This window comes from Delphinus delphis, chromosome 1 (genome assembly GCF_949987515.2).
Source record: "Delphinus delphis chromosome 1, mDelDel1.2, whole genome shotgun sequence".
Classification (NCBI taxonomy): Eukaryota; Metazoa; Chordata; class Mammalia; order Artiodactyla; family Delphinidae; genus Delphinus; species Delphinus delphis.
This window is the reverse complement of record NC_082683.1, coordinates 162,294,884-162,314,558: the sequence shown is the minus strand read 5'-3', so window position 1 is coordinate 162,314,558 and position 19,675 is coordinate 162,294,884. Positions and strand designations below refer to the sequence as shown.

The window sequence follows — 19,675 nt, the reverse complement described above, 5'->3', positions numbered from 1 at the left end:
GGTCATACGGTAGTTCTATTTGTAGTTTTTTAAGGAACCTCCATACTGTTCTCCATAGTGGGTGTACCAATTTACATTCCCACCAACGGTGCAAGAGGGTTCCCTTTTCTCCACACCCTTTCCAGCATTTATTGTTTCTAGATTTTTTGATGATGGCCATTCTGACTGGTGTGAGATGATATCTCATTGTAGTTTCGATTTGCATTTCTCTAATGATTAATGATGTTGAGCATTGTTTCATGTGTTTGTTGGCAGTCTGCATATCTTCTTTGGAGAAATGTCTGTTTAGGTCTTCTGCCCATTTTTGGATTGAGTTGTTTGTTTTCTTGTTATTGGGCTGCATGAGCTGCTTGTAAATTTTGGAGATTAATCCTTTGTCAGTTGCTTCATTTGCAAATATTTTCTCCCATTCTGAGGGCTGTCCTTTCATCTTGTTTATGGTTTCCTTTGCTGTGCAAAAGCTTTGAAGTTTCATTAGGTCCCATTTATTTATTTTTGTTTTTATTTCCATTTCTCTAAGAGGTGGGTCAGAAAGGATCTTGCTGTGATTTATGTCATAGAGTGTTCTGCCTATGTTTTCCTCTAAGGGTTTGATAGTTTCTGGCCTTACATTTAGGTCTTTAATCCATTTTGAGCTTATTTTTGTGTATGGTGTTAGGGAGTGTTTTAATCTCATACTTTTACATGTAGCTGTCCAGTTTTCCCAGCACCACTTATTGAAGAGGCTGTCCTTTCTCCACTGTACATTCCTGCCTCCTTTATCAAAGATAAGGTGACCATATGTGCGTGGGTTTATCTCTGGGCTTTCTATCCTGTTCCATTGATCTATATTTCTGTTTTTGTGCCAGTACCATACTGTCTTGATTACTGTAGCTTTGTAGTATAGTCTGAAGTCCGGGAGCCTGATTCCTCCAGCTCCGTTTTTCGTTCTCAAGATTGCTTTGGCTATTCCGGGTCTTTTGTGTTTCCATACAAGTTGTGAAATTTTTTGTTCTAATTCTGTGAAAAATGCCAGTGGTAGTTTGATAGGGATTGCATTGAATCTGTAGATTGCTTTGGGTAGTAGAGTCATTTGCACAATGTTGATTCTTCCAATCCAAGAACATGGTATATCTGTCGATCTGTTTGTATCATCTTTAATTTCTTTCATCAGTGTCTTATAGTTTTCTGCATACAGGTCTTTTGTCTCCATAGGTAGGTTTATTCCTAGGTATTTTATTCTTTTTGTTGCAGTGGTGAATGGAATGTTTCCTTAATTTCTCTTTCTGATTTTTCATTGTTAGTGTATAAGAATGCAAGAGATTTCTATGCATTAATTTTGTATTCTGCTACTTTACCAAATTCATTGATTAGTTCTAGTAGTTTTCTCGTAGCATCTTTAGGATTCTTTAAGAATAGTATCATGTCATCTGCAAACAGTGATAGTTTTGCTTCTTCTTTTTCAATTTGGATTCCTTTCATTTCTTTTTCTTCTCAGATTGCTGTGGCTAAAACTTCCAAAACTATGTTGAGTAATAGTGGTGAGAGTGGGCAAGCTTGTCTTGTTCCTGATCTTAGTGGAAATGGTGTCAGTTTTTCACCACTGAGGACGATGTTGACTGTGGGTTTCTCATATATGGCCTTTATTATGTGGACATAAGTTCCTTCTATGCCTAATTTCTGGAGAGTTTTAATCATATATGGGTGTTGAATTTTGTCAAAAGCTTTTTCTGCATCTATTGAGATGATCAGATGGTTTTTATTCTTCAATTTGTTAATATGGTGCATCACATTGATTGATTTGTGTATATTGAAGAATCCTTGCATTCCTGGGATAAACCCCACTTGATCATGGTGTATGATCCTTTTAATGTGCTGTTGGATTCTGTTTACTAGTATTTTGTTGAGGATTTTTGCATCTATGTTCATCGGTGATATTGGCCTGTAGTTTTCTTTTTTTGTGACATCTTTGTCTGGTTTTGGTATCAGGGTGATGGTGGCCTCGTAGAATGAGTTTGGGAGTGTTCCTCCCTCTGCTATATTTTGGAAGAGTTTGAGAAGGATAGGTGTTAACTCTTCTTTAAAGGTTTGATAGAATTCACCTGTGAAGCCATCTGGTCCTGGGCTTTTGTTTGTTGGAAGATTTTTACTCACAGATTCTATTTCAGTTCTTGTGAATGGTCTGTTTATATTTTCTATTTCTTCTTAGTTCAGTCTCAAAAGGTAGTGCTCTACTAAAAATTTGTCCATTTCTTCCAGGTTGTCCATTTTATTGGCATAGAGTTGCTTGTAGTAATCTCTCATGTTCCTTTGTATTTCTGCAGTGTTAGTTGTTACTTCCCCTTTTTCGTTTCTAATTGTATTGATTTGAGTCTTCTCCCTTTTTTTTTGGATGAGTCTGGCTAATGGTTTATCAGTTTTGTTTATCCTATCAAAGAACCAGTTTTTACTTTTATTGATCTTTGCTATTGTTTCCTTCATTTCTTTTTCATTTATTTCTGATCTGATCTTTATGAATCCTTCCTTCTGCTAACTTTGCGGTGTTTTTGTTCTTCTTTCTCTAATTGCTTTAGGTGTAAGGTTAGGTTGTTTATTTGAGATGTTTCTTGTTTCTTGAGTTAGGATTGTATTGCTATAAACTTCCCTGTTAGAACTGCTTTTGCTGCATCCCATAGATTTTGCGTTGTCGTGTTTTCATTGCCATTTGTTTCTACATAATTTTTGATTTCCTCTTTGATATCTTCAGTGATCTCTTGGTTATTAAGTAGTTTATTGTTTAGCATCCATGTGTTTGTATTTTTTACAGATTTTTTCCTGTAATTGATATCTAGTCTCATAGCATTGTGGTCAGAAAAGATACTTAATATGATTTCAATTTTCTTAAATTTACCAAGGCTTGATTTGTGACCCAAGATATGATGTATCCTGGAGAATGTTCCATGAGCACTTGAGAAGACAGTGTATTCTGTTGTTTTTGGATGGAATGTCCTATAAATATCAATGAAGTCCATCTTCTTTAAGGTATCATTTAAAGCTTGTGTTTCCTTATTAATTTTCATTTTGGATGATCTGTCCATTGGTCAAAGTGGGGTGTTAAAGTCCCCTACTATGATTGTGTTACTGTTGATTTCCCCTTTTATGGTTGTTAGCATTTGCTTTATGTATTGAGTTGCTCCTGTGTTGGGTGTATACATATTTACAATTGTAGTATCTTCTTCTTGGATTGATCCCTTGATCATTATGTAGTGTCCTTCTTTGTCTCTTGTAATATTCTTTCTTTTAAAGTCTATTTTGTCTGATATGAGAATTGCTACTCCAGCTTTTTTTTGATTTCCATTTTCAAGGAGTATCTTTTTCTATCCCCTCATTTTCAGTCTGTATGTGTCCCTAGGTCTGAAGTGGGTGTCTTGTAGAGAGCATATATATGGGTCTTGTTTTTGTATCCATTCAGTCAATGTCTTTTGGTTGGGGCAGTTAATCCATTAACATTTAAGGTAATTATCGATATGTATGTTCCTATTACCATTTTCTTAATTGTTTTGTGTTTGTCATTATAGGTCTTTACCTTCTCTTGTGTTTCCTGCCTAGAGAAGTTCCTTTAGCAGTTGTTGTAAAGCTGGTTGTAGAGCTGGTTTGGTGGTGCTGAATTCTCTTAGCTTTTGCTTGTCTGTAAAGGTTTTAATTTCTCTGTTGAATCTGAATGAGATCCTTGCTGGGTAGAATAATCTTGGTTGTAGGTTTTTCCCTTTCATCACTTAAATATTTCCTGCCACTCCCTTCCGGCTTGCAGAGTTTCTGCTGAAAGATCAGCTGTTAACCTTATGGGGACTCCCTTGTGTGTTATTTGTTGTTTTTCCCTTGCTGCTTTTAATATCTTTTCTTTGTGTTTAATGTGTGATAGTTTGATTAATATGTGTCTTGGCATGTTTCTCCTTGGATTTATCCTGTATGGAACTCTCTGTGCTTCCTGGACTTGATTAACTATTTCCTTTCCCATATTAGGGAAGTTTTCAACTATAATCCCTTCAAATATTTTCTTAGTCCCTTTCTTTCTCTCTTCTTCTTCTGGGACCCCTATAATTCAAATGTTGGTGTGTTCAATGTTGTCCCAGAGGTCTCTGAGACTGTCCTAAAATCTTTTCATTCTTTTTTGTTTGTTCTGCCCTGCAGGAGTTCTTTCCACTATTTTATCTTCCAGGTTACTTACGTTCTTCCACCTCAGTTATTCTGCTATTGATTCCTTCTAGAGAATTTTTAATTTCACTTATTGTGTTGTTCATCATTGTTTTTTTGTTCTTTAGTTCTTCTAGGTCCTTGTTAAATGTTTTTTGTATTTTCTCCATTCTATTTCCAAGATTTTGGATCATCTTTACTATCATTATTCTGTATTTTTTTCAGGTAGACTGCCTATTTCCTCTTCGTTAGGTCTGGTGGGTTTTTACCTTGCTCTTTCAATCTGTTGTGTGTTTCTCTGTCTTCTCATTTTGCTTAACTTACTGTGTTTTGGGGTCTCCGTTTTGCAGGCTGCAGGTTCATAGTTCCCATTTTTTTTGTGTCTGCCTCCAGTGCATAAGGTTGGTTCAATGGGTTGTGTAGGCTTCCTGGTGGAGGAGACTTGTGCCTGTATTCTGGTGGATGAGGATGGATCTTGTCTTTCTGGTGGGCACATCCGCATCTGGTGGTGTGTTTTGGGGTGTCTGTGACCTTATTATGATTTTAGGCAGTCTCTCTGCTAATGTGTGGGGTTGTGTTCCTGTGTTGCTAGTTGTTTGGCATACGGTGTCCATCACTGTAGCTTGCTGGACGTTGAGTGGAGCTGCGTTTTGGCGTTGAGATGGAGATCTCTGAGAGATTTTCGCCATTTGATATTACGTGGATCTGGAAGTTCTCTGGTGGACCAATGTCCTGAACTCAGCTCTCCCACCTCAGAGGCACAGGCCTGACGCCCGGTCAGAGCACCAAGACCCTGTCATCCATATGGCTTAGAATAAAAGGGAGAAAAAAAGAAAGAAAGAAAGAAAAAATAAAATAAAGTTATTAAAATTAAAAGTAATTATTGAAAGTAAAAAAGTTTAAAAAGTAATAATAAAAAAAAAGAAAGAAAGAAAGAAGAGAGCAACCAGGGCTTCCCTGGTGGCACAGTGGTTGAGAGTCCACCTGCCAATGCAGGGGACATGGGTTCGTGTCCCGGTCCGGGAAGATCCCACATGCTGCGGACCGGCTGGGCCCGTGAGCCATGGCCGCTGAGCCTGCGCTTCCGGAGCCTGTGCTCCGCAACAGGAGAGTCCACAACAGTGAGAGGCCTGCGTAACGGAAAAAAAAAAAAGAGCGAGCAACCAAACCAAAAAGCAAATCCACCAATGATAACAAGTGCTAAAAACTATACAAAAAAAGGACAGACAGACCCCTAGGACAAGTGGCAAAAGCAAAGCTATACAGAAAAAATCACACACAGAAGCATACACATGCACACTCACAAAAGAGAAAAAGGAAAAAAATATATATATCGTTGCTTCCAAAGTCCGCCTCCTCTATTTGGGATGATTCAGGTATTCCACTACATGCAGGTACATCAAGGTGATTGTGGAGATTTAATCCGCTGCTCCTGAGGCTGCTGGGAGAGATTTCCCTTTCTCTTCTTTGTTCACACAGCTCCCGGGGGCTCAGCTTTGGATTTGGCCCCGCCTCTGCGTGTAGGTCGCCGGAGGGCGTCTGTTCTTCGCTCAGACAGGACTGGGTTAAGGAAGCAGCTGATTCGGCAGCTCTGGCTCACTCAGGCCGGGTGGGGGTGGGGGGGGAGGGGCACGGAGGGCGGGGCCGGTGTGACGTTGCACCAGCCTGAGGCGCGCAGTGCGTTCTCCCGGGTAAGTGGTCCCTGGATCCCGGGACCCTGGCAGTGGCGGGCTGCACAGGCTCCTGGGAGTGGGTGTGGATAGTGACCTGTGCTTGCACACAGGCTTCTTGGTGGTGGCAGCAGCGGCCTTAGCGTCTCATGCCCGTCTCTGGGGTCCCTGCTGATAGCCGCGGTTCGCGCCCGTCTGTGGAGCTCCTTTAAGCGGCGGTCTTAATCCCCTCTCCTCGCGCACCAGGAAACAAAGAGGGAAGAAAAAGTCTCTTGCCTCTTCGGCAGCTCCAGACTTTTCCCCGGACTCCCTCCCGGCTAGCTGTGGTGCAGTAGCCCCTTTCAGGCTGTGTTCACGCCGCCAACCCCAGTCCTCTCCGTGAGCTCCGACCGAAGCCCGAGCCTCAGCTCCCAGCCCCGCCGGCCCCGGCAGGTGAGCAGACAAGCCTCTCGGCCTGGTGAGTGCCGGTCGGCCCTGATGCTCTGTGTGGGAGTCTCTCCGCTTTGCCCTCCACACCCCTGTTGCTGTGCTCTCCTCCGTGGCTCCGAAGCTTCCCCCCTCTGCCAGCCGCAGTCTCCACCCGCGAAGGAGCTTCTAGTGTGTGGAAACTTTTCCTCCTTCACAGCTCCCTCCCTCTGGTGCAGGTCCCGTCCCCATTCTTTTGTCTCTGTTTTTTCTTTTTTCTTTTGCCCTACCCTGGTACATGGGTATTTTCTTGCCTTTTGGGAGGTCTGAGGTCTTCTGCCAGCGTTCAGTAGGTGTTCTGTAGGAGTTATTCCACATGTAGATGTATTTCTGATATATTTGTTGGGAGGAAGGTGATCACGTCTTACTCTTCCACCATCTTGAAGCTCCCCAACTTGACCATTTAGAGTTGCTGTGAGGCTTACAGGAATTAGTGAATATAAAGCATTTGAAACAATCCAGGAACATAGTAATAAATATTAATTATTAATAGTATACAAATCACCTTGTTAGAAGTGTTGATTCTGGGGCCCTTTACCAGGGATCCAGATTCATTAAGTCAGGTAGGGACCAGGAAACTGTGGTTTTTAACAAATACTCCCAGGTGTCTGATGAAGTTGGTTTGAAGACTATAGTGTGAAACACTTGGTGTAAAGGAACACCATGCTTCCATGTGTAGGAAATTTGCTCTAATTAGATGAGAATGAAGTTAGAAGGTTGGGGGAGGCAATTAATCACAGAATATTATAAACCAATTCTAATATCCTGTGATTGAGAAACGGAAGCTATTTTAGATATACAGTACACTCCTCTCCTCCCACCCCAGCCGTTCCCCTTCATAGGTAGGGAAACTGAGGTCCAGTGGCAGAACCAGAGTCACACAGCTGTTAGCAGCAGACTTGAACTACAATCATTGTCTCTCAACTCCAAACCTCATGCTCTTTCCACTCCATAGGACTGATTCAGAGTAAGGTCAATGTCACAGGAGTCCTACTTTCTTCTGTCGGATCCAGAAAATAGTTAAGCCGATTCTAAATTGGGCTAGAATATTAAATCCAAATAGCCTATGTGGAAATAAAAGATGAACCAAATGAGAACAGGCAAGGGGTACACATTCAGAGCTTACTGTAGCAAGGCAGTCAGCCACCATGACTTGTGTTTTGGCAGAGATTCAAAGGTAGACAGAGGAGTGGTAAACCTTTATAGTGGAAAAGGGAAGGCTTCAGGTATGCCTTGATTGGAGGCTGTTAGCATGGGGAAGTGGTAGGAGGGTTAGGAAGACTAAGTAGAAGGGGGGCATCCTATATGATTGCTTAGGGATATCTCTGGCTGACCTTAAGTTGGAGATGGAGACAAAACTTAAAGGAGCTGTCAATCATTAACCAACTCCTGGCCATGTTGGGCCAGTTGTTACAGGGGCTATTGTTTGGCTCCTTAGAGAACTTTGTTTCTTAGAGATAGTGGTCCATGTACTTTCTCCATTCCCTCAGAACCCACGTTTTCTCTCGTGAACTACAACTTCTGATTTACATATTTTGGGAATTTAGGGAAGGGTGTTGCTTTTGTTATTCACAGTGCGATATATATTGTAAATGGGTAGGCAAAGATTAAATGACAAAAATCTAGCCATTCTGAGAAGGTTCAGCCTCTGAGAACCGCTGCTTGCTATTCTCATGAGAACAGCTTTTCTTTGAACTATTATTACTTTATTATTAATTATGCATTTAAAAAATACCTACATGGGATAAAGAACTACTGCAATAGGGGTTGTGAGAGTATAAATATGTATGCCCATCAGTGGGCATATGTATGTGAAACACCTAGATAAAAATGGTGATGAGTGGATTGCCCTAAGTTTTAAGTAAATTGGGAATTATGAAAAATTGTTCCAATGAAAAGAAGTCTATCTGAAAGAAACATCCTCTGAAACAAAGAAATGGTTAATTATATAGAAAAAGCTCATCTCCTCTAATTTTTATCAAAAGATGATGTATTCCCTAGGCCTCAGGGAAGTGCAAAACAAAACCACACTGAAATACCACCTTATACCCACTAGGATGGCTAAAATAAAAAAGAGATAATAAGTGTTGGAGACAATGTAGAGAGATTGGAACCTTCATATACTGTTGGTGGGAATGTAAAATGGTACCACTACTTTGGAAAAGAGTTTAGCATTTCCTCAGAAGGTTAAACATAGAGTTATTATCTGACCCAGAAATTCCACTCTTGATATATATTCAAGAGAAATGAAAACATAATTCATATAATAACTTGCATATGAATATTCATAGAAACATTATTTGTAATAAACAAAAAGTGGAAACAACCCAATGCCCATCAACAGATGAACAGACAAAATATGGTATATTCATATGGTATGTTATGTAATTCAGGCATGAAAAGGGATGAAGTACGATTGCTACAACATGGATGAACCTTGAAAACATTATCCTAAGTGAAAGAAGTCATTTACTGGAGACCACATATTGTTGATTCCATTGATATAAAATGTCCAGAACAGGCAAATCTATAGAGACAGAAAGTATAATTTCTGTCTGGTAAATTTAACTAAGCAGGTGAAAGACCTGTACACTGAAAACTGTAAGACATTGAGGAAAGAAATGAAAGAAGACAAAGATAAATCTCTTGGATTGGAAGAATTAATATTAAAATGTCCATACTACCCAAAGCAATATACAGGTGCAATACCATTCCTATCAAAATACCAATGGCATTTTTCACACAACTAGAACAAATAATCTTAAAATTTGTATGGAACTACAAAAAAAACGCTGAATAGCCAAAGCAGTCTTAAGAACAAAGCTGGAGGCATCATCCTTCCTAATTTCAAACTATACAACCAAGCTATAGTAATCAAAATTATATGGTACTGACACAAAAACAGACAGATAGATCTATGGAACAGAAGAGAGAGCCCAAAAATGAACCCACACTTATATGGTCAGTTAATCTACAACAAAGGAGGCAAAAATATACAATAGGAAAAAGTTTCTTCAATAAATTGTGTTGAGAAAACTGGACAGTTATGTGCAAAAGCCACTATTTTACACAATGTACAAAAATAAAATGGATTAAAGACTTGAATATAAGACCTGAAGCCATAAAACTCCTAGAAGAAATCATAGGCATTCAGCTCTTTGACATTGATCTTAGTAATTTTTTTTTTTGTATCTGTTTTTCCAGGCAAGGGCAAAAAACCCAAAAATAAACAAATAGACTACATGAAAGTAAAAAGCTTTTGCACAGTGAAGGAAATCCACAACAAAATGAAAAGGTAACGTAATGAATGGGAGAAGATACTTGCAAATCATATATCTAATATGTGGCTAATATCCAGAATATATAAAACACTCATACAGTTTAATATCAAAAAACACACAATCCAATTAAAAATGGACAGGGGATCTGAACAGACATTTTTCCAAACAAGACATACAGATGGACAACTGGCCCATGAAAAAAATCTCAGCATCACTAATCATCAGGGAAATGCAAGTCAAAGCCACAGCAAAATACAGGCATACCTTGTTTTATTGTACTTTGGTTTATTGAGCTTCACAGATATTTTATTTTGTACAAATTGAAGGTTTGTGGCAACACTCTGTTATCATACAATGGTTAGCATTTTTTAGCAATAAAGTATTTTAAAATTAAGGTATGTACATTGTTTTTCAGATATGATGCTATTACACACTTAATACACTAAAATATGGTGTAAACATAATTTTTATATGTACTGGGAAACCAAAAAAATCTGTCAACTCATTTTACTGCCATATTTGCTTTATTGCAGTGGTCTGAAACAAAACTTGCAATGTCTCCAAGGTATGCTTGTTTCACCTTACATCTGTCAAAATGGCTATTATCGAAAATGCAAAAAATAACAAGTGTTGGTGAGGATATTGGGGAAAAAGGAACTCTCATTCACTGTTGGTGGGAATGTAAGTTGATGCAGCCACTATGGAAAACAATATGGAAGTTCCCCCCAAATTAAAAATAGTGCTACCATATGATCCATCAATTCCACTTCTGGATATTTACCTGAAGATGAAAACACTAATTGGAAAAGATATATGCACCCTTATGTACATTGCAGCATTATTTTCAATAGCCAAGATATAGAAGCAACTGAAGTATCCACTGCTGGATGAATGGTAAAAAAGATGTGGTATATATATATATATATATATCTCACAATGCAGTGTCACTCAGCCATTAAAAAAAAAAAGAAATCATGCTATTTGCAACAACATGGGATGGATCTAGAGGATATTGTGCTAAATGAAATGTCAGACAGAAAGACAAATACTGTATGAATTCATTCATATGTGGAATCTAAAAAACAGAACAGATGAGCAAACAAAACAGAAACAGATGCATAGATACAGAGAACAAGCTGGTTGTGGCCAGAGAAGAGGGGTTTGGAGGATGAGCAAAATAGGTGAAGGAGACCAAAAGCCACACACTTTCAGTTATTAAATGAATAAGTCATGGGGATATAATATACAGAATAGTTCATATGGTCAATAATATTTGAATAACTTTAAATGGTGACAGGTGGTACCTAGACTTATCTTGGTGATCACCTCATACTGTATATAAATGCTGAATCACTATGTTGAACACCTGAAACTAATATAACATTGTATTTCAATTACTGTATACTTCATTAAAAATAAATGCTCCAGGGGAGATACACCAAGCTGGCAGAGTAGAAAGACCCTGAGCTCCCCTCCCTTCACGGGCACACCAAAATTACAACTATCTACAGAACACCCATCGATGAAAAAGACCAGAATCTACCAGAAAAGATCATCTACAGTTAAACATATAAAGAAGGAACCACAACAAGATGGGTAGAATGGGCAGAGTCATGGTATAGTCACGTCCCATACCCTGGGGTGGGTGACCCACAAATGGGAGAATAATTATAATTGCAGAGGTTCTCCCCAAGGAGTGAGGGGTCTGAGCCCCACATCAGTCCCCAGAATGTTTGGCTTTGAAGGCCAGCGGGGCTTATTGTGAGAGTACCACAGGATTGAGGGAAATAGGGACTCCACTCTTAAAGGGCATACCCAAAATTTCACATGCTCCAGGACCCAGGGCAGAAGCAGTAATTTGACAGGAGCCTGGGTCAGACCTACCTGCCGATCTTGGAGAGGCAAAAGCCAACTGGAGCATACCTTGGGGACATAGACACTGGTGCAGCCATTTTTGGAAACTCTTTCTACCACGTGGACACTGGTGCTGGCCGGTGCCATTTTGGAGTCCTCCCTCTAGCTTATTAGCCTCGGGACCAGCCCCAGCCTGACACAACAGCATGTAGGTACAAACACAGGGACTCCTCAAGCCAAGCAACTAACTGGGTGTGGACACAGACACACCCACCAGCAGAGAGGCTGCCTTAAGACCTCCTGAGCCCAGGCCACCCCTGGATATGGCTCTGCTCACCAGAGGACCTGGGACCCGGCTCCACATACCAGTGCATAGGCATGAGACCCAGGACCCCAGACGCCTGCAGCCAGAGACTCAGACCCAGCGCCATCCACCAGTTGGCAGGTACCAGCCCCAGAACCCCTGGCCCTGCCCAGCATCAAGTCTGCTTTAACCTTGGGACCAGCCTCACCACCAGTGGACAGACAAAAGCTTCGGGACACCCCAGACCACTCAGCCAGGTGTGTCAGGAATCAACGCCACCCATCAGTGATCCAACACCAGCTGTGGGACACCTGGGCCTGGCAGACCCTAGGACCTGGCTTTTCCCATCAGTGGGCCAGCAGTAGCCCAAGCACCTGGTTTCACCCACTGGTGGGTGAGCACCGGCCTCAGGATCTCCTGGACCCCAATGTTGCCCACCAGTGAAACAGGACTAGCTCCAGTAACTTCCAGGGTTCTGCAGTCAGATGCCTGATGATCCAGCCCTGCCAATCAGTGGCTGGCAGCCCCCACACAAGGCAGTGCTTGGCAACCAATTGGACAGAGGGCCAAGTAAGTCAAGCAGACCACCTACAGGAGTCAGCCCACTACAACAGAAGGATCCCCACAGCCCACATAGGGGAGCACCCCTAGAGATGAGTACATTGCAGAGACATGTAGGATGTCTCCTACAAAAGGCCACTTCTCCAAGGTCAGAAAACATAACCAACCTACCAGTTACATAGAAATAAAACAGCAAGTGGGGCAGAATGAGGCAACAGAGGAACATGTTCCAAACTAAGGAACAAGATAAAACCCCAGAAGAAAAACTAAGTGAAGCTGAGATAGGAAATCTACCCGAGAAAGAATTCAGGGTAATGGTCATAATGATGATGAAAGACCTCAGGAAAAGAATGAGTGCACCCCACTGGTGGGTGAGGCTAGTCTCAAGGCTAGAGCAGACTGGATTGTGGGCGGGGCCAGGGATTGTGGGGCTGGTTCCTGCTCACTGGTAGGTGATGCTAGGTCTCAGAGTCTCTGGCTGCAGGGCCCTGGGATCCCAGGTTTAGAAGAATGAGTGCACATTGAAGTTTTTAACAAAATGTTTGAAAGTATAAAGAACAACCAACAAAACTGAAGGATACAGTAACTGAAATGACAAATACACTAGAAGGAATCAGCTGTAGACTAAATGATACAGGAATGCATTAGTGAGGTAGAAGACAGAGTAGTAGAAATCACTGATGTTGAACAGAAAAAAAGAAATGAGGACATAAAAAAAGAAAAAAAAAGAAATGAGGACAGTGTAAGAGATCTCTGGGACAACACCAAGTGTATGACAGTTCACATTATAGGAGTCCCAGAAGAAGAAGAGAGAGAGAAAGGGGCTGAGAATATATTTGAAGACATAATAACTGAAAACTTCCCTAACCTGGGAAAGGAAACAGACATCTAGACACTTAGAGAAGAGTTAACAACTATTCTTCTCAAACTATTACAAAAAAATTCCAGAGGAAAAAATACTTCCGAACTCATTCTATGAGGCCAGCATCACCCTGATACCAAAATCAGATGAAGATATCACACAAAAAGAAAATTACAGGTCAATAATACTGATGAATATAGATGCAAAAATCCTCAACAAAATATTAGCAAACTAAATCCAACAATACATTAAAAAGGTCATACATCATGATCAAGTGGGATTTATCCCAAGGATGCGAGTATGGTTCAATATCTGCAAATCTATCTATGTGATATATCATATTAACAAATTGAAGAATAAAAACCACATTGTCATCTCAATAATGCAGAAAAAGCTTTTGATAAAATTCAACATACATTTATGATAAAAATCTCTCCAGAAAGTGGTATATAGGGAACATACCTTAACATAATAAAGGCCATATATGATAAACTCACAGCTAACATCATACTCAATGGTGAAAAGCTGAAAGCATTTCTTCTAAGATCAGGAACAAGACAAGTATGTCCACTCTCACCACTTTTATTCAACATAGTTTTGGAAGTCCTAGCCACAACAATCAGACAGGGAAAAAAAAAAAAGGAATCCAAATTGGAAAGAACGAAGTAAAGCTGTCACTGCTTGCAGATGTCATGATACTATACACAGAAAATCCTAAATCAGTGGGAAAGTAATTTTCTTTGGCCATCCACAGAAGAAAGTGGAATGGCAGGCTGATTTAAAGCTGAAATTTGAACAGCTGAAACAGGAAAGAAGTAGTTGCTATCAGGGGCTGAATCTCTACATTAAGAACTTGGGTGATACCATTGATGATGAGAAGTTAAGAGTTTCCTCCTTTTTTTTTCACATCTTTATTGGAGTATAATAGCTTTACAATGTCGTGTTAGTTTCTGCTGTACAACAAAGTGAATCAGCTATACATATACATATGTCCCCATATCCCTTCCCTCTTGAGCCTCCCTCCCACCTTCCCTATCCCACCCCTCTAGGTCATCACAGAGCATTGAGTTGATCTCCCTGTGCTATGCAGCAGCTTCCCACTAGCTATCTATTTTACATTTGGTAGTGTATATATGTCAATGCTACTCTCACACTTCGTCCCAGCCTCCCGTTCCCGCTCCGTGTCCTCAAGTCCGTTCCCTACGTCTGCGTCTTTATTCCTGCCCTGCCACTAGGTTCATCAGTACCATTTTTTTTGGATTCCATATATATGCATTAGCATACGGTATTTGTTTTTCTCTTTCTGACTTACTTCACTCCATATGAAAGACTCTAGGTCCATCCACCTCACTACAAATAATTCAATTTCTTTCCTTTTTATGGCTGAGTAATATTCCATTGTATATCTGTGCCACATCTTCTTTATCCATTCATCTGTTGATGGACATTTAGGTTGCTTCCATGTCCTGGCTATTGTAAATAGTGCTGCAGTGAACATTGTAGTACATGCATCTTTTTTTTTAATTGTTATCATTTCTTAAAAATTAATTAAGTAATTTTTTGGGTCTGTGTTGGGTCTTTATTGCTGTGCGCAGGCTTTCTCTAGTTGCAGAGAGCGGGGGCTACTCTTCGCTGCGAGGGGTGGGATTCTCATTGCAGTGGCTTTTGTTGAGGAGCACGGGTTCTAGGCACGCAGGCTCAGTAGTTGTGGCTCATGGACTCTAGAACGCAGGCTCAGTAGTTGTGGTGCACGGGCTTAGTTGCTCCATGGCATGTGGGATCTTCCCGGACCAGGGCTCAAACCCATGTCCCCTGCATTGGCAGGTGGATTCTTAACCACTGTGCCACCAGGGAAGCCCCATGTATCTTTTTGAATTATGGTTTTCTCAGGGTATATGCCCAGTAGGATCAATCACCAGTGCTAAGATGATGCTGGAGGATGGGAGAAGCAAAGGTTTGGCTTTGTCTGCTCCTCACCCCCTGAAGAGGCAACCAAAGCAGTCACTGAGTGGATGCATCGTGGGCTCCAAGTCACTGTATGTCACCCTGGCCCAGAGAAAGAAAGAGAAAAAGGCTCACCTGACCAACCAGTATATGCAGCGGGTGGCTGTGATGAGAGCTCTCCCTGCCAATACCATCTTAAATCAGTTCCAGCATGCAGCTGGGAGCTACTTTGTGCCAGCAGTTCCACAGGCTCAGGGAGGACCTCCATATTACACACCTAACCAGTTAGCACAGCTGAGGCCTAATCCACGCTGGCAGCAACGTGGGAGACCTCAAGGCTTCCAAGGAATGCCAAGTGCTATACGCCAGTCTGGGCCTCGTCCAGCTCTTCGCCATCTGGCTCCAACTGGTAATGCTCTGGCCTCTCGCGGCCTCTCTACAACCGCTCAGAGAGTCAGGTCTGAGTGCCCGGACTGCTTGGCTATGGACTTTGGTGGGGCTGGGGCTGCCCAGCAAGGGCTGACTGACAGCTGTGAGTCTGTGAGTTCCCACAGCTGTGCAGAACTTAGCGCCTTGTGCTGCTGTTGCTGCAGCTGCTCCTTGGGCCGTTGCACCTTACGAATACGCCTCCAGTGTCCGCAGCCCTCACCCTGCCATCCAGCCCCTGCAGGCACCGCAGCCTGTGGTCCATGTGCAGGGGCAGGAGCCGCTGACTGCCTCTATGCTGACCGCAGCGCTCCCCTCCCCCCGCCCCCCCCAAGGAACAGAAGCAGATGCTGGGTGAACGTTTGTTCCCGCTCATCTAGACCATGCACTCAAACCTGGCTGGGAAGATTATGGGAATGCTGCTGAGGATTGACAGCTCTACGCTGCTGCACATGCTGGAGTCCCCCGAGTCTCTCTGCTCCAAGGTAGATGAAGATGTGACAGTCCTACAGGCTCATCATGCCAAGAAAGAAGCTGCCCGGAAGGTGGGCGCTGTTGCTGCTGCTATCTCTTAGACAAGGACAAACCGATTCAAAAGCCAAATAACCCCTCATGGAATTCAGCTCAAGGTTTGAAGACTTCCTAGCTTGTCCTATGGACCTCAACACCAAGAACGACAAATTGAAAATACTACAGGTCACTTCATATCAAAAGGTCAATTATGAAATGCCTAGACATTTTCAATGAAAAGAATATATACTCTGTGTTCTGATATGGCCCAGACCATGTTAACTTTTCTTTTTCTGTTGTGGATTTTGATTTTTTCCCCCCAGAAATTGGTTTTATTTGATGTACCCAAGTCTTAAGTTTCTGAATAAAGAAAAAAATCTCCATTAAAAAAAAAAAGTGGTGCTGGGAAAACGGGACAGCTACATTTAAAAGAATGAAATTAGAACACTCTGTAACACCATATGCAAAGATAAACTCAAAATGGATTAAAAACCTAAATGTAAGAACAGAAACCAGAAACTACTAGAAGAAAACATAGGCAGAACACTCTTTAACATAAATTGCGGCAATATTTTTTTGGATCTATCTCCTAAGGCAAAGGAAACAAAAGCAAAAAATAAACAAATGGGACCTAATTAAACTTAAAAGCTTTTTACAGCAAAGGAAACCATTGACAAAACAAAAAGACAACCTACTGAATGAAAGGAAATATTTTCAAATGATATAACTAATAAGGGGTTAATTTCCAAAACATATAAACAACTCATATAACTCAGTATCAATAAAATAAAGTGGTTAAAAAATGGGCAGAAGACTTGAATAGACATTTTTCCAAAGAAGACATACAGATGGCCAACTGGCACATAAAGAGATGCTCAACATCATTAATCATCAGAGAAATGAACATCAAAACCACAATGAGATATCACCTCACACCTGTCAGAATGGCTATCATCAAAAAGAACACAAATAACAAATGTTAGTGAGGATGTGGAGAAAAGGGAACCTCTGAACACTATTGGTGTGTATGTAAATTGGTGCAGCCACAGTGGAAAATAGTATGGAGGTTCCTAAAAAAACTAAAAACTACCATATGATCCAGCAATTCCACTCCTGGGTACATATCCAAAGTGGTTACCAGTGGGGAGAGGGAAGCGGGGAGGGGAAAGATAGGGCTAGAGGATTAGGAGGTACAAACTATTATATATAAAATAAGTTACAAGGGTATATTTTATAACACAGGGAATATAGCCAACTATAATTATAGTAAAGTATAATCTTTAAAAATGGTGAGCTCAAAACTGGAAATTTATATAGTATTGTAAGTCAATTATACCTCAATAAAAAATAACAAACAAAAATGCTCCAGTGAGCACTTAATAAACCAGTTAATGATAGGGAAAGACAAAACCATGATTAAGAACTATTTGATTAGTTTGTACCTTGATAAATATTAATTGACTATAGAGATGCTCTAAAAGTAAAAAAGCTTGTACTCAAATGAACATTTTTTATAACTTAAATGAGATGATTTTCATCTGTAATTCTACCAAATAGTCTTTCCTTAGTAGACCAGTGTTGAGATTAATTGATTGAAAACTCACATATAGAATACTCCATGAGCGTTTTGTCTTTTAACGAAATCTGAGGACAATACAACTTTCTTCTGATTAGTTCTGTGGGTAATTGATCAGTCAACACCAAAACAATTCTCTCATGTAAACCAATTGATCTTTTAGTATCTTAAACGTCCATAAATTTTATAATTCAGCTCGTATCTGCCCATTTGAATTCACCACAGAGGCAAGGCCTCTTGGTGATAATAGAATGAATTGATTTAGAAAAAAAAATAAGATCCAAGAATTATATACTTTTACTTCAAGTAACTCTAAGCACTTTAATTTTTTTATGTTTTAAAATTTATCTATTTATTTATTTGGCTGCGTTGGGTCTTTGTTGCTGTGCGTGGGCTTTCTTTAGTTGTGGCGAGCAGGGGCTACTCTTCGTTGCAGTGTGCAGGCTTCTCATTGAAGTGGCTTCTCTTGTGGAGCACGGGCTCTAGGCACGCGGGCTTCAGTAGTTGTGGTGCGCAGGCTCAGTAGTTATGGCTCACAGGCTCTAGAGTGCAGGCTCAGTAGTTGTGGCACATGGGCTTAGTTGCTCTGCGGCATGTGGGATCTTCCTGGAGCAGGGCTTGAACCCGTGTCCCCTGCATTGGCAGACGGATTGTTAACCACTGCGCCACCAGGGAAGTCCCCAAGTAACTCTAAGCACCTTAAACAAGAAGGTTAATCTTTAATGAGCCAATATATTAAGGCCTCTGTAGTCCTTACTGAATAACCATAATAGGATAACTAAAATTTTTTTCTTTCAAAAACAACCCAAGTTAGCTACCATTTGGAATGCAGATTAAATTAGCTTTATAAAAGCTTAAATTCCTTAAATCACATTCTAATATAGATACTAAAAATCAGCAGCCAGTAGAGAGAAAGCTGGATACACTAACCTGTGGCTATTTTTGCATAATACTTTTTCCTTCACATTATTATCCAATAATTGGGATATGTAAATGTGATGTTTTAATCAACAGATATTTAAACTAGTAGACAGCATTATTAAATAATGAGCATGTTTCTTTCCCTGGAGTTTATTCATAAAGTGCAACACCACTAGATAGGTTGATGAAGTAAAATAAAAGGCACAGAAAGCTCCTTTGGGTTTATAATGTTGTAGTAAATTTTTGTGTGGGTTAGTTTTTGTTCAAAAAAAGAACATAATTTCTGTATTTTTCCTCAACTGTTAATCCTGGATTCTGAGTTCAAATCCTGTCTCTGTTTCTTACTCTGTTACCTTGAGCAAGTTATTTTTACTTTACCTGCTTCCGTTTTCCTTCTGTATATTGGAGGTAATAAAAGTATATTATAGGGCTTCCCTGGTGGCGCAGTGGTTGAGAGTCCACCTGCTGATGCAGGGGACACGGGTTCGTGCCCCGGTCTGGGAGGATCGCACATGCCACGGAGCGGCTGGGCCCATGAGCCATGGCCACTGAGCCTGTGCGTCTGGAGCCTGTGCTCCGCAACGAGAGAGGCCACAGCGGTGAGAGGCCCGCGTACGGCAAAAAATTGAAAAAAAGTATATTATATGTTTGATATGGTTGATATGATGATTGGACTACCTAATTCACAAATAGCATGTTAGAATAGTAACTGGTATGTAATGAGTGTTCAATAAATTTTAGTTACAATTATTTTATATCAATCCATTATTTGAGTTGTTGATCAAGATCTTATGCAATCGCTAAAACTAAAATTTTCAGCCTCCTATTGTGGTGACTTACATCATGTCAAAAAATATCCATGCCAATTTCACCACTACTCTCCCAGCTCTCCCAAAAATGGTCGCACTTAGCTTTCATTGTGCAGAAATTGCTTTCCAATGAGGAGGTGAAGGCTACTGGGCAAGTACATGAACATGGGATTTGCTGAGGAATTTATGTGAAATGATCAAAGAGCTCTTCTGTATTGTTTCCATTTGACACATCAACTCCTCTACTACTAATTCCTCACACATAGGAGGCTGGTACTTCGTACTCACACATTGGTGCTTGTTGCTATACTGATATGGCAGACACTCTTGGTACCTGCCC

The 19,675-nt window shown here is 40.8% G+C and overlaps 1 pseudogene; it reads left to right on the top strand.

The window, feature by feature from the left end:
- Positions 1-11,745: 11,745 nt before the first annotated feature.
- On the top strand, positions 11,746-16,094 carry LOC132431897 (polyadenylate-binding protein 4-like; annotated as a pseudogene).
- Positions 16,095-19,675: the final 3,581 nt, after the last annotated feature.